The sequence below is a fragment of the Mus caroli genome, chromosome 5 (genome assembly GCF_900094665.2).
Source record: "Mus caroli chromosome 5, CAROLI_EIJ_v1.1, whole genome shotgun sequence".
Taxonomy (NCBI): Eukaryota; Metazoa; Chordata; class Mammalia; order Rodentia; family Muridae; genus Mus; species Mus caroli.
This window is the reverse complement of record NC_034574.1, coordinates 117,882,712-117,898,331: the sequence shown is the minus strand read 5'-3', so window position 1 is coordinate 117,898,331 and position 15,620 is coordinate 117,882,712. Positions and strand designations below refer to the sequence as shown.

The following is a 15,620-nucleotide window of genomic DNA, read 5'->3' as shown; positions in this document are numbered from 1 at the left end:
AAAAAAAAAAAACAACCCAAATTAAAAACAGAATACAGAGCTAAGCAGAAAGTTCTCCAACTATGAAACACAAATGGCTAAGAAACTAACTCTGTCCAACATCCTTAGCCATCAGGGAAATGCAAATTAAAACTACTTTGAGATTTCTTCTTACACCAATCAGAATGGCCAAGTTGAATAACTGACAGCTCATGCTGGTGAGGACATGGGAAAGGGAAACACTTATTCACTGCTAGCGAGAGAACACACTGGTACAGCTGGTATAAAAATCAGTGTGGTGTTGCCTCAGGAAGCTGGGAATTGATCCACCTCAAGATCCAGCTTACCACTCTTGGGCATCTACCCGAAGGCCTCCATCCACATCCCACTACAAGGGTTCAAGCTCATCTGTGTTCATGCCTGTTCTGTTCATAACAGCCAGAAACCGGAATCAGCCAGAAGTCATCAACCTGGAATATTATTCGGCTGTTGAGCAAAGTGAAATGGTGAAAATCACAGGTAAATGGGTAGAACTAGAAAAAATTATCTGGGGTGAGGTAATCCGGATTCCAAAAGGCAAATGTATGTTTTCTCTTCTGGGTAGATATGAACTTTTAAGCTTTTGATGTGGAACTTCAATAAATAACCACAGAGGTTAGGGACCTAGTAAGGGATTGGGGGGGGGGGGAGGAAAGGATCTCCCAAGGAGAAATAGAATACAGTGTTATAGAGAGACAAAGGGGAAACTAGAATAAGAGGATTAAATGGGGTTGGGGTGGGAGAGAAGGATAAAGGAGGAAATATGGGGAGAGAAATCTAATACTAAAAGCCATTTGAAAAACCATATGGAAACCTACTATTATAGAAGATTCATAAAATATGTACATATATGAAAGGAATCAAAATGGTGTCATGAAGTAATGGGAGAGGCAATACCCCAACTAGATGTTTTATGCAAATGAGTAACACCTCACCCCACCCCGGGCCAGAAATGGGTTGTATCTTCTTGAGTCATTGGCCAAAGAGGTTCCATGGAAACCCCCAAATATCACAGGCTACTGCTAAGGTTATTGGTTGACCTCTAGAGTCTGATGGCAAGGCCCCATCACTGAAGACAATCTGTATGTTGTTGATCATGGAGGAGTAGAGCTGATGCCTGACCTGAAGCTGACTAGCGTGCATGGTCATGCTCTGCACCCCTGCTGGCCGGCGTGCATGGTATTGTAAGGGACTCTCGTGCTAAGAGAAAGGTAATCATCAATGTCACCTAGCTACGTGACAGGATTTTCCCTGTCCAATTACATTAAAATATTAGTGCAGCCGGAGGCCTGTGATTGGACAGGGAAAAGGGAGGTGGAGCTAAGAGTTGCAGAGACAGCGTCTTAGGAGAGAGGAGAAGTCAAGATGGAGGTGGACGGACAGGAAGATCCTGAACCATCGTGACTTTAAATAGCCACAGGTAGATATGATATCATAAAGGATAGAATAATCTAGGTGGACAGCTTGCACCATTATCAATTGGCCCTGAAATGATTGTGTGAGCATCTTGTGTATTGAGAATTTATTGATACATAAATCTGAATTGTTAATTATAAGCTTCTAGAGTTTTGTTTCTACAGGGTTGCTGGGTGTTATGGCAGCTGACTGAGGGGTGGACAGTCAGGAAGATCCTGAACCATCGTGACTTTAAATAGCCACAGGTAGATATGATATCATAAAGGATAGAATAATCTAGGTGGACAGCTTGCACCATTATCAATTGGCCCTGAAATGATTGTGTGAGCATCTTGTGTATTGAGAATTTATTGATACATAAATCTGAGTTGTTAATTATAAGCTTCTAGAGTTTTGTTTCTACAGGGTTGCTGGGTGTTATGGCAGCTGACTGAGGGGTGGACAGTCGTTGTGTGGGGCTGGTGTGGCAGCAAAGGGAACTCAGGAGCTATGGCCCTTGCTGGAGAGTTGGCAGGCAGAGTAGCTGGATAGAGCGCAGAAACAGGGCAGTTTTTTGTTTTTTTGTTTTTTTAATATTTCCTCCAACACAGCTACAAACCCTGTGACTTACAACAGCGACCTGCTTGCAAGGTATACCTGTGCAATAGTGGCACAAATGTTACGGGAGTAACCAACTGCTTTTTCGCTTGGATTCAAGACCTACTTGATGCGATGAAACCCAGACCAGACACTAACAAAGTGGTCAAAAACCTAAGACTAGCTGGGCGGGTGGGGGTGGCGCACGCCTTTAATCCCAGCACTCGGGAGGCAGAGGCAGGCGGATTTCTGAGTTCGAGACCAGCCAGGTCTACAGAGTGAGTTCCAGGACATCCAGAGCTATTCAGAGAAACCCTGTCTCGAAAAACAAACAAACAAACAAACAAAAAACAACCAAAAAACCTAAGACTAGTCAAGTCAAAGACCTAGAAGAAAACCTAGTACTATTTGTAGTAGTACTACTACTACTAAAGCAGTGACTCTCAACCTGTGGGTCACAACCCCTTTGCCAAACCTCTATCTCCAAAAAATATTTACATTGTCATTCATAACAGTAGCAAAATTACAGTTATGAAGTGGCAACAAAAATAATTTTATGGTTGGGGTCCCTATAGGAATATTAGGAAGGTGAGAACCTCCAAGCTAAAAAACATAGCAGATAATGACCCCTAATGATATACTGTTATATCCAGCAGTCAATGCCTTCCTCAACCCACACCAGAGAAACTTCCTTTTGCAATGGATGGAAATTAACGCAGAGACCCACAGCTAGACAATGTCCAAAGTGAAAGATTTTGGAACATTCATCTCAAAATGGGATGTCTTCATCAAACACTTCCCCTAAAGGCTCAGGGAGCTCTGCAGAAGAGGAGGTGTAACGATGTGAGAGCCAGATGTCACGGATAACAGAAAGCAGTGCCTTCCAGACACAATGGATGTGCACATGAGCTCACAGAGACTGTGACAGTGCACACAAAACCTGCCAGACGGAGTCCGTGGTACTGAGGAGGGGGAAACAGACATGGGCTTCACCCTAACTGTGAAGTTACCTTCAACTGATACCCACTGACAGAAGGACAAGCCGGTGCAGTACCACTGGGTCCCAGCCATACTTCAATGCAGGTCTATGCCTGGGAGCATAGATAGTGAGTTCAAGACCAGCCTGGACTATGAGAGAGCATGTCTCAAGAAAACAGAAATCAATCAGTCAATCAGTCAATCAATCAATCATCAATCAATCCCTGGCCTCTAATTGTGATGGTCACCCAGCCTCGTGATATAATTCCTTCCTAGCTTTGCTGATGCCTCCGTCGGGTGGGGTCTAACAGCTGCCTTGACCCCTCTTGCGGAAGCTGAAAGGCCACTTTTGCCAATTACACTGACTCTGCCCTAGTCGTAGCTGGCCTTGAAGGTAGAAGGAACACCCCTAGCAGCTGTGACAGGCCAGAGGTGACCTCACCAAACTTCCAGAAGACACAGTCCTGGCACCCCCAACAGCCCCAGGCTGCATTTCAGAGTCTAGACCCCTAAACTCCTAGAGAAGAAATGGGAGCCACTGTCTTTCAGGCTGTTGGTTATGGGTGAAGCAAGAGACAGATGAGTGCTGGCTGTTTCTGCAGAAGCCTGCTCAGCACAGGAATGCCATATGGCTAAGCCATCTGTCTGTCTATCTGGTCAACTCGGTGGTTAATATCAAACCCATAAATCAAAAAAAAAAAAAAAAAAAAAAGCCCAGAAGACCTCTGTTAAAAAGCCACTTCTGCGAGAGAGTCACCTGGGTTCCACTGTGTGTTTCTGAGTGTTTCTACACGGTTCTTAAATGTTCTTTTCCTGTATCCCCGTGTACACCGTGTATCCATGCGTGTGCATTCCTGTGTGAGCAGGTGTTTGTGCGCATGCGAGTCAGACGTCAGCTTTTGCTGTTGGTTCTCAGGAGCCGTCCCGTCCACCTTGTTTTTCGGGGACTGATCTCTCACTGATCTGGGGCTCGCTGATTAAGATGGCTGGCCTGTGAGCCCCAGGGACCTGGCTATCGGGTATCTACCCAGCTCTGGGATTGCACGCATGCGCCATCACATCTGGCGTTTTTCTCCACAGGTTGCCGGGATGGAACTAAGGTCCTCCTGCTTCCAGGGCAAGCACTATGCAGACTGAGCCATCCACTCGCTTGGTGTCTAGGTATAAATGGTTAAGCATCAGTGGCAACTCTGGGTGTGCTGCCTCGGAGGCCTTTGGAGAGTCAAAACAGGAAGCCACGGTGGGGTGCGCTTTTCTTTTCTATGCAGTCTACAGTTTGCTCTTGTGTGCGGTAAGACTCCATTTCTGAGCCCACATACAAGCAGAGGCCTATTCTAAGATGTCTTGGTTACTCAGACCCTGGGATGAGGGAAGAGTCTGGAAGAGACATGGTACCCTCTCTGGCTCTTCAGTGTCACAACACCCAAGCCTTGGGCCTCTTGGGGTCTCCACACACCTGCTTCCTGTCCCTGAGGAACAACTTGCCCCGTGAAAACCAGAGGAGAAACTCTATCCCACATTCTGCTTGGGAACCCCAGCACCATTCAAGGGGCTCTGGGAGACCCCGTGAGCTGTTCTGTAACTCAGTAGAGGCAACACAGAGCTGGAGAAGGCTCTGAATGCTGAGCCTCGCCTGTTGTTGGTCCTATATGGGTCATGGTACCAGTGCGTGTGCTTGTTCTAGATTCTCACTGGGTAACCATTTCTTTGGGCCTCTCAGAATCTGAAAGTGGAAAAACAAAAACAAAGTAAAACAACAAAGAAACAAACAAACGAACGAACAAAAAACCCTTTTCTTTTCCTCAAGAATATTTTTAGGGCCGGGCCTGGGCGTGGTGGTGCATGCCTGACACCCCCATACTTTGAAGGTAGAGGGAAAAGGGTCGGGAGTTCAAAGCCAGCTCTGCTGTGAATTCAGAAAAGAGTCAGGACTTATGAGAGACCTCGGACACACACACACAAAATATTTTAGTTGAAAAGGATGCAAAATGTCAATTCTTGTTAGTTCAAGAATTAACAAAAGTCATGAGAGAGAGGCCTGGGTTTGACCTGTTTATTCCCCTTTCTAAGGTGGCATCTGACCTTTGTCCTCCCCAGTCATCTTGTCACTAATTCCTGGTGACCTGGCCTGCCATTGGGCAGGGAACTCTCTGGTGACTTAGGCCAAATGACACTGTGAAATGTCCCTAGCCTAGAACCCCAGGGCAGACACCCCACCTGGATGTCAGGAACTAGGGGCTCCGGGTGAGTTCAAGGCTCTGACCTGCTGGCCTGGTGCCACTCTCATCTGCCATCATTGGCTCCAGAGGCTTTGCCTACTCAGCCAACCCACTGCTGAGAACCCGAGGCTGCTCCTCTGGACTCCTTCCAACTCCATTCTCCACCCCCACCTAGCAGCAAACCCCCTGTGCTCTTCCAGAAAACAGCGCAGCATCCACTTGTGTGAGGATCCCAGGCTGGCCGTGGGAAGTTAAATCTAGGATATTCTCCTGGGTAAAAACAATACTGCTCCTTTGGGATGCTCTGTTGGTGTGGTGTGTTCCAGCTAGAGTATAGTTTGTTTGTTTGCGTTTATTTAGGGAAGCTACAGAAGACTGGGGAATTGAATCATCAATTGATATTTTTAAAAAGATTTCCTTTTATGCGCATCCATGTATTGTCTGCATGTCTGTGTGAGGGTGCCAGATCCTCTGGAACTGGAATTACAGTTGTGAATTGCCATGTGGTTGCTGGAAATTGAACTCATGACCTCTGGTGGAGCAGCCAGTGCTCCTAAGGGCTGAGCCATCGCTCCAGTCTGCAAGGGTTTTGAGAAAAGAGTGGCTGTGGGGACAAGCAGGGAGAAGGTTTCTTCCGGTGTTTGCCACAGCCTCAGCTGGTTTACTATGGAGCTGTTCAGCTGACCACAGCAGAAGCCAGGCCTCAGCTCCTGCCCATTGTATGAAGAGGAAGATTACAGTGTATGGGATGGTCTCCTCCGAAGCCAGGTTAATCTATAGTTATATTGTGGGGAAGCACAGGGTGCATTGACATCAGGGGAGCTCGAGGAGGTGGAAGAGAAGGATACCTGTGACCGTGCTCTGTGTCAAATTAGCTGCTAAATGCCTAAGTGGAGACGTTAAAGTATTGGAATCAGATTTCATTACAAATACTCTAAGAAAGATGGGAACAAGGGTGTGAGAGTTGAGTAGCCTCAGGGCCAGCAAGGTGGCCCAACAGGGAAGAGGATGCTTGCTGCCAAGCCTGATGACCTTAGTTCAATTCCTGGAACCCCATAAGTAGAAGGGGAGACTCTACCCCTACAAGCTGTTGTCTAACTTCCACATGCAACCCATGGCATGTACACATAGACAGATGGATGGACAGATGGATGGACAGACAGACAGACAGACAGACACACTAAAATTAAAAATTTAAAGACTATTTACCAGAACAGACCAGAGAAAGAGCCTCTAAGTGAAGTTGGCTCCTGGGGAAGGGCCATGCTGCTTCCCCGATCATAGTCTCTCCTAACCTCATACTCTGTCATCATTATTAACCTGGTGCCATTGCTAATCTACAGAGTCCAGGCCTATGAACTCCAGATGGTGCAGCCTCAGGGACATCAGCTATTACCATCAACATCAGCACCCACCACTGATGACCTCTTGGCCGTCCAAGTGACATCACCGACCTGCATAGTTATTGCCCAACCCCAAGATGCTCCTGGAGCCTTCTCTACCCCACAGCCCTACCACCCCATGTCGACTGGTAACACCACTTGAGGTCCTAACGCCCACTCAGGTCTGGGGCTGCCTCAGGAGACAGTCTCCATCCCTTGTCAATGGTTTGCCCCTGCTGACGCATCAAGGGGTTGAATGTGGAGACCAAAAAAATCACAATCAAGTAGAAACCATCACACTTTAACATTCAAGAGCTGTCCCAGCCTGACCTGTGACTTGTGACATTTCACACAAACACATCCCAACTCCTATGACCTGTGAGGCCCCACCCCAAATGCTAATCTTATAAGACAACATGAAAGGACCGTCAGGAAGCCCTCTGTGGGCGGTGTTCCAGCCCATGTGCTCTGAGTCGCTGCCTCTCCTTTCAGCTTGTTTTCTTATTAAATTGTCTCTGTCCATTCCTGTGTGGTGAATACTTTGACCCTGTGCCTTCAACCTACCACTGCTCTTCCCAACATGACAATAAATAATAAATTCCAAATAAATTAATGAAGGAAACTCCCAAGTGCCAGGTAAACAACACACTAGCGGTGCCTGCTAAGATCAGAAGTGGGAAGCTGAACAATGGGAGGAGCGTCCCGAGGTCTCAGAACATCTCTCCTGAGGCAGTTATACCGTAACCAAGGTGGGGATTCCAAAGAAAAAAGTGGCTGGTGCTACCTTGGCTAAGATCAAGGTCAATATCCAGGCAGTAAGGCTGATGTCATCTGCCCCAGTGAGAGGGAAGGGTGTCACCTCTGACCAGTTCAGACACACACATAACTTTAGTGGAACAAGGGGGAAATGCAGACAGAACAAACGCACAGGTCTCAGAACTGCTGATGAACCCTCTGAAAGTATTGAGGTCATGGAATATTGAGAAATGGCATGAGGCAGAGATTAAAGAGATACTGGGGAGAAATGCACACAGGGTTCTAGATTGGATCGTAGGCCCAGGCAGGGACTTCAGCAGAAAGAGGAGGGAGTGTGGTTGTCAGTTCACTCGGAAGACTGATACCCAGGTGTGCGCTTGATGCTGAACCTTGCGCTGAGCTGTGTAAGATTTCAACTCTGTGGGACATGAACAAAACTGAATGGACATTCTCAGCTATGCTGTGACTGGTCTATCTCTATCTATCTATCTATTTGTTTATTTTCTTTGGACCAGGCATTCTCACTCCCAGGCTAGCCCATCTCCCATCTCCCATCTTGGCTAGCCCAGGTTAGCCTAGTCCTAACTCATCCATTATTCATTCTGTAACCCAGACTGGCCCTGAATTCCCGGTGATCCTCCTGCCTCAGCCTTCCTAGTAGTGGGGTTTCAGGTATGTTCCACCATGATCAGCTACAACTTTCCATAAGTTTAACACTCCTTCAAAACAAACAAGATGTACAACACAATTCAGGCCAAAAGAAGACAGAGGGAATGGGGGGTGGGGGGTGGGGAGGGCATATATCTGCCACCTGCCCAGAGGCATTGGTGGCAGGGGTCAGCAGCGGAGGTAGTTCCAGCTGATGGCTAGACAATGTGAAGGGACTTGGGAGAGGGGCACATCAGGCACAGGCAGCTAGACATGAGTTGGTGACAACTCCAGATCTGGGTAGTGGCCACAGCAGACATGCACTGTCAAGGACAGGCAAGAAACATTTAGAAGCTTTGAGCTTTGATTTTCATCTCCCTTCTCCCCTTTCCAAAGGGGGTCTCTCTACATGACCCCCCTACGTCCCCTTGCTGGAGGATCAGTAGCTTTTGCCGTGATCCCTGAGATATCTCCTGGTCCCCTTCAGAACTGTCTGGCCAGTAGACAGAGAGCAGAGGTGTTCAGAATAAAGCTCTGTCTTAAACTCAACAGGTCAACAGCAGATTAAAAACAGGAGGGAAGAAAGTCTCCGAGCTTCAGTGACATCACTCACAGAACTCCAGCCCCAGGTCCCTGACAGGATTGGAGGGGAGGTTCCCTCTGTACCTCCATTGTGCCTGAGAATGTGTCACAGTACCATCCCAGTGGCAGGGGACTCCGTGCTCCCACACAGTACTTCCCGGGCAGCCTTCCCCCTGGGAGAGCCCGCTCTTTGTGGATCCAAGGCTAGACTGATTTTGGGAAAAGGAGATAAGCCCCAGCTGCTTTTTAATGATGGCTCTAGACCCTTCCTTCCAGGCCTCATGGCTAAGGACGGGTAGGGATAACCTTTCAATCCAGCCAGCACTAATTAGGAAACAAAGGAGCTCTGCCTGTCGCCTCTCTTTCTTCCCTCTTTCCTTTCTGCTAGGATTACTAAGGAATTTAACATTGTTTTCATTTACAGTGCAAGTCTAGTCTATTAAAAACTCATGCGCCCCTCTGCGAAACTCACACCTTCCCGTATCTTAGGACCCTTACGGCATTACACCATTGATTTAATTAAATCGGAGGGAAAAAAAGAAATAAAAGTTGCCTTGGGTCTGCTCTGGATGGGGAAAGGGTTTTATGGATTGTGAAGAATGTGGAAGGGGCCTGCTCAGTCTGGGGAGCACTTTCCACTCAGCCCTGAGGCCTGACATTGATCCCCTCACACCTGTGTAAAAGCTGGGTGTGCTGGGAAGGGAGAGAAAGGAGGCTCCCTGGAGCTCACTGGCCAGCAGGTCCTCAATAAGGGAGGCTTGGGTTCAGGGAGAGACCCGGTAGAAAAAGAATTAAGGTGGAGAGTGACTGGGGAAGACACTGGACTTTGACCTCTGACCTACACACACACACACATACACATGCACACAGAACATAGAGACATGAGGTAGAATGTCAGATGACTGCTTGTGCAGACGTGTGGATAAACCCTTAAGACCTGGGACAACACAGGAGAAATCAGGTTGAAATCCTTAAAGACCACATGTTAGCATAAAAAGAATTTCTCAGGGATGTCACTCCAGTTTCCCTCTGGAGGGCCACCTGCTGCTGGACTCTCAAACCATGGGTGCAGACGAGGCTCCTTCCAGGCAGGAGGGACCCACAGAGCCACAGTCATTGGCCTGGGTTTAGGGTCACATTGGGTGCCTCTCCTCTTCAAAACTCTGGGGCTGGAGCTGCCATCTTGTGGCCACAACGGAGAGTGCCAGGGCCACCAGAAGGAGACCTGGCTCACCATGGAGAGCCTGGAGGCCAGGGTTAGAAAGAAAAGGGCCCAGACAATGTCCTCAATCAAGCACAGTCAGACTTGGGTCAAATATGGCAGTGAATTCGCGTAGTGGTTAGCCCAGGAGGGCCTTCTGTCGCTCTTGCAATCAAAGCAGACACAAACCTGCTCATCCGGGAGATTGACGACACCTGCCCCCACCATGGGGTTAAAGGTCATTATTGTCAGCTTCCTGTTTTCTCCTCTACGGAAGATGCTGTGGCAGGATCCCAAGAGTCATCAGCAGCAGGGAAGTCAAATACCCTGGATGCTCTGCAGCCTGGTCTACAGACAATGATGTCGCTTCCTCTGTCTGGGACTCAGATTCTAAAGGAAGAAGATGCTCAGAGGGCTGGGGAAGTCCCACCTCCAGGTTAACTGGTTTGACTTGTAACCATGTCACTAGATGCCTATCAGTCATGGCTTCACTGTGACATGTCCTGACTGGCTCATCCACTATAAACACTTGATCCCAAGCTGGTGACTCTGTTTGAGGAAGCTTAGGAGGTGGGGACTCACTGGAGGAAGTGGGTGGCTGGGAGATAAGCCTTGAGGGTTATAGCCTGGCCTGCTTCCAGCTCCCTCTGCTTCCTGAATTGCCCAGATGTGAAGAAGCTGCCGTCACCATGACTCCCTCCCCCACCCCCCGCCCGCCATGAGGGACTGTGCTCCCTTAAACTGTGAGCCAGGATCAATCCTTGTTGAGCCATGCGCCACGATACAATCTCGAGCCATGAGCCAGAATCAATCCTTGCTCCTTAAAGTTGCTTCTTCCAAATATTTTATTGCAAAGATAAAAGAGTCAGCGATACATAGACTTTAACCCGGAGCCACCTCTCCAGCCCAACGCATATACTTTAAATGTATATTCAACCAATCAATGAACACTTGAGAAAAATAGAACCTTCCAGTTGGGCCCGGTGAAAAGCTGTCTGGATCACAGAGACAGTTTCATGGGGTCTGTCACAACTTATCACGTGACGCACCTTCGATGTAGGCTGAGTATCAGTTACACCTCAGTACGGTGCACAACTCTGTCAACATCTGTGAGTGCCCACGTTCGTGAAAGTTTACAAAGATGGACACACTTTTCAATGGTGGCTCGGTACACGCCTTTAATCTCAGCATTCGAGAGGCAGAGGCAGGTTGTTCTCAGAGTTCAAGGCCAGCCTGGAAACACAGAGAGAAAAACCCACACCAAAGCCCGGCAGGAACAGCAGCCACCTGTAACTCCATCACGAGGCAACCTGCTTATTAACAAGGCCAGCAGAAAGGGTGAGCTTCCAGTTCAGTGAGAGACCCTGCTTAAAATCTACCGACAACATCCGACACCAAGCTTGAGGTGACCACGGGATTGACAAGCCAAGCAAATTCTGTGCCCGCCTTCGAAGATGCCACTGCTGTGGGTACCCGAAGATACAGAGTTCTTTTTGAGCAAGAGAGCCACGGTGGCCATAGCAGGATCCCCTCACTATCTGTACACCAGATGCCTGGTCTGAAGGACCTGCGCGAGTGGTCTGGGCTGGGATGAAGGTGAAGCAAGACCCACCCAGAGGGCCACATTTAAGGAGGCACTTACTCTTGGGGACCGCCCTTGTTGCTTGCACAACCCAGAGATATTGTGCCTCCTTAAATGCCATCCCTGGGCTCTCTTTGGCCTGAACTTAGCATGGTGACCCTTGCAAGATCTAATAATTCATCCCTTCCTTCACCCTGCTGACTAACATGCCTGTTAGGGAGGACCCTGTAGGCACAGCAGACTCACCACAGCATCGAGAGACAACCTCGCCCTGCCCTCCACTCCCCTCCCACTCCTCCCCCCAACTCCCCCAGTTATCCCAGGTCCAAAACAACTCCAAACAATAGAGGCCAGGAACCACAGCCTTCAGCACCCCAAATACCTTTTGGATTTGGACTCTGGGCAGAAGCCTCCCACCCACAGCCCTTGTCCCTCACGCACAGAACTTTCTTCAGAGGTAGCTGGTGTAGCCCAGCCCCTCAGAGTCCTCAAATGGCAGCTTCTGATCTTCCTGTGCTTTGTGTGTGGCCCCCTAAAAGCTCTTCATGTCTCCACACTCCACTCCAGGGATTCATTTCTCCCAGCACCTCTGACTGCCATCCCCAAATGACTCAGAACCAAAATGGCAGGCGAGGGAGGCCAAGGAGCCCAGGAGGACTGTTCCAAGGAATCAGGGCAAGCTGGCTGTGGCTTCTGCCTCAGAGGACCACTGATGGCACCTGAGTTTCCCCAGGAGCTGGCCAGCCATCCAGTGCAATTCACCCTATTTGTCCATGGGATGATAATTAGAACCAATGAATCCAGTTCTAGCCAGGAAACAGACCCAAAAGCTCACCTCTGGGTTGGTTCTGGCCCTCGCTTCTTGCTGTGGCTGGGATCCTGAGTGGCCACCTAGAGCCACATGTACACAGAAAGATGTGACCCCAGGACGGCAACAGCGGGATACTGTGGATCTGGTAGGAGGAGGCCTGGAGGGAGGCCCCCTCAAGGTCACTGGTGCCAAGTGTCTCTTATGGGTTGCTCCTTCTCACACTTCCACAGAGCTGAAGCACATCCTGGGCTCCCTGATCGTCCACCCCGACCGTCCACAACTGAGAGACGTGAATCTTTCCTCTTTTTTTTTTTTCCAAAAGATTTTTTTTTTATTAAGTATATGTAGGTACACTGTAGCTGTCTTCACACACTCCAGAAGAGGGCATCAGATCTCATTACGGATGGTTGTGAGCCACTATGTGGTTGCTGGGATTTGAACTCAGGACCTTTGGAAGAGCAGCTGGTGGTCTTACCCACTGAGCCATCTTACCAGCCCCCTGAATCTTTCCTCTTTATCCATGAGTTGCCCTGGGCACTTTGCTGCAGTAATGCAAACCTGACCAACACACTGTCCTGTCAGAGAACGGCACGGTCATCCTGCTAAGCAAGGCAGAGACCCGTAACAGGTTGTCCTGGGGGAGGAGGGGAGGTGTCACGAATTGAATTTTAAAGACAATTATTTGCCTGTAGTGCCAGCCTTCTGAGGCTGAAGCAGGAAGATTGTAATGAATTGGGCAACACACACACACACTTATACACACACTTTCATTTTCTACACTAGATAACAAATTTTCACTGGATTTAAAAGAAACTTTGCCCTGCCTGATGAGTTGGAAAATGGCCATTAGTGGGGAAAAAAGATAGATTGGGGCCAGGGAGGCCTGAGTTAGGCCTCTGCTTCTTGCTTCTAGGGGAGTGAACATTTTCCCACTGGCGTCAGCAGGACTGTGTGTAAGCTCCCTGTCACACACTTTTGGGTTCTGGTTTGTGTTGGTATCAGGAACTGGCTTGACAGATCACCTGCGAACCCAGTGACGTCACCCACAGGCAATAGGGACACACACACACACACACACACACACACACACACACACACGCTCATCTGTTGCCATGGCAACCACATACATCCCCAGAGTCCACTTTCTACCCTTACCTGTGAGTGGTTATGTCACAGCTAAATAAAAGGCAGACCCTTCCTGACCTTTGCCCCTTTCCCCCTCTCTCTCTTTTCTCTTTTTTTCTCCCTTCGTCTCTGTCACCCCCTCTTCTGCTTCCCCCACCCCCAATAAACCTCTGCCTCGTGGAACTGCACCCAAGAGTTTGCTCATCCTTTGGGCTGAATCTTTTGGACTTGAGAGCTAATGACTTTTATAGACTTGCCTAGGGGGCCAGGGCCTGACTTGGAACCTATCCCTTGAGGGCAATAGCACAGAAGGAAAGGGTGCTTGCTGCTGTCGCCAAAGGGGGGAAAAAACTGGCAAGCTGTGTTTAAGGACAGGAAAGTGATTGTTCAGGGCCAGCAAGAGGTCTCAGCAGGTAAAAGTGCTTGCCGCCAAACCTGACAACCTGAGTTCCATCCTTGGGTCCCACACGGTGGAAGGAGAATACCGACTCCTGCAGATTGTCCTCTGATCTCAAAATGTGCGCCCTAGTGTGCACGCTTGCTGCCCTGCCCGCCACACAAAATAAATAAATGTCATTACAATGTTTAAAAAGAAAGAACCCCACCCCCACCCCCCAGCTCAATTCAAGACCTATGCTCTACTGGAGCCCAGGCTGTCTGTGCGCAGCCCACTGCCTCACACAGTGTGTGTCAACACACCTGCCTAAATCGGAGTCTGGAGGCCAGAGCCCCACTTGTATACCTGCAGCTGTGAAGCCTGGAGACCGGAGGACCGCAGGGGAGCACTCCGCAGGGGAGCACTCGGAGGCAGCCTGCCTCCTGTTCATTAAAATGCAAGTGTATCATGCAGAAGGCATAATTACTTTCATGCCAACCATTTCCTTATTACAAATGTAAAATGGGGCCGGGGAGAAAGCTCAACTGGCAAAACGCGTGTTTTGCAGGAATAGTAACGTGAATTCAATCTCCCCAGAGCTTATATTCAAAGAGCCAGAGGAAGTGGCTCACATGTCATCCCAGAAGACAGAACATAGAGACGAGCTAGGTCCCAGGGGCCAGTCAGTCAGCCTAACGTGCTTAGCAGGGTCCAGGTCAGGGAGACCCTGTACCAGCAAGATGGATGGTGCCTGAGGGACTGTCCTCCAGCCTCCACACATATGCACATACATACATGCACATACATGTGTGTGCACATACATACATACGTCCACATACATGTGTGTGTATGTGTAGACACATGTGGGTGTGTAAACTTATGTGCACCTGAACAGGTTTGTGTGTACATGTAGATAGATGTATGTGCGCAAGTGTGCTCATGCCCATGCACGAGTGTGTCTGTGTGCGAATCATGGTGGTGTATACCTGTAATCCTTGCACTCAGAGAGATGAAGCACGGGGTTCTCCCTGGTCTACCTGGATGACAGAGGGCCCAGGTCCCTGTCCCCCACCGCACCCCCTCCCCGGACAAAGACCTTCTGAGGTTCCCATTGTTAGATTCCCCAAGCACTTGGTGTGTCTCCACCACCATGTGTTTATTTCTCGGTGACACTGTTAACGCTGGGCACATTTGTTAAAGTGACTTAACCTGGATTCGTTTGCTTGGCCAGTCCATCCCTTCATCCGGGAGGTAGAGGCAGTTTCCATGTTTTCAAGTAGGGTCTTACTAATCATGTTAAAATTTCAGGGACTGGGAGCCAGAGGGGCGGGGATCAGGGGATAAAAACACTGCTGCATAGATAGCTGTGAGGGCCTGAGTTTGGATCAGCAACATACTGATTGTTTGCTCTGGGGGTGGGATCAGGAGGACCACAACAGCGTGCTGATGCCGGGGTAGCTCCAGGCTCAGTGAGAGATCCTGTCTTAAGAGAACAAGGAAGAGAGAGGAGAGTGTGATGCTGGGCATCCTCCTCTGGTCTCTGCATCTCTCTCTCTCTCTCTCTCTCTCTCTCTCTCTCTCTCTCTCTCTCTCTCTCTCTCTCTCTCTCTCTCTCTCTCTCCTTCACTCCTTCCCTCTCTCCTTTCAGGGATCAGAACCCTAAAGCAACAGAAAACCAATGAAGTATTTTAAGAATGTAAGGACTGGAGAGATGGCTCAGCAGTTAAGAGCACTGACTGCTCTTCCAGAGGCCCTGAGTTCAAATCCCAGCAACCACATGGTGGCTCACAACCATCTGTAATGAGATCTGACGCCCTCTTCTGGTGTGTCTGAAGACAGCGACAGTGGACTCACATACATAAAGTAAACAAATAAATCTTGGGGGCGGGCAGGAGAGACGGCTCAGCTGCTAAGAGTTCTTGCTGCTCTTCTGGAGGACCTGAGTTTCGT

At 49.0% G+C, this 15,620-nt stretch overlaps 1 long non-coding RNA gene across 1 annotated transcript in view; it reads left to right on the top strand.

The window, feature by feature from the left end:
* Window positions 1-7,093, top strand: part of LOC110295368 — a 19,220-nt gene extending 12,127 nt beyond the window's left edge. Inside the window, exons 3-4 of the long non-coding RNA XR_002378053.2 lie at window positions 418-498; window positions 6,551-7,093. This is a non-coding gene — a long non-coding RNA (uncharacterized LOC110295368). The remainder of the gene's footprint in view (window positions 1-417; window positions 499-6,550) is intronic.
* Window positions 7,094-15,620: the final 8,527 nt, after the last annotated feature.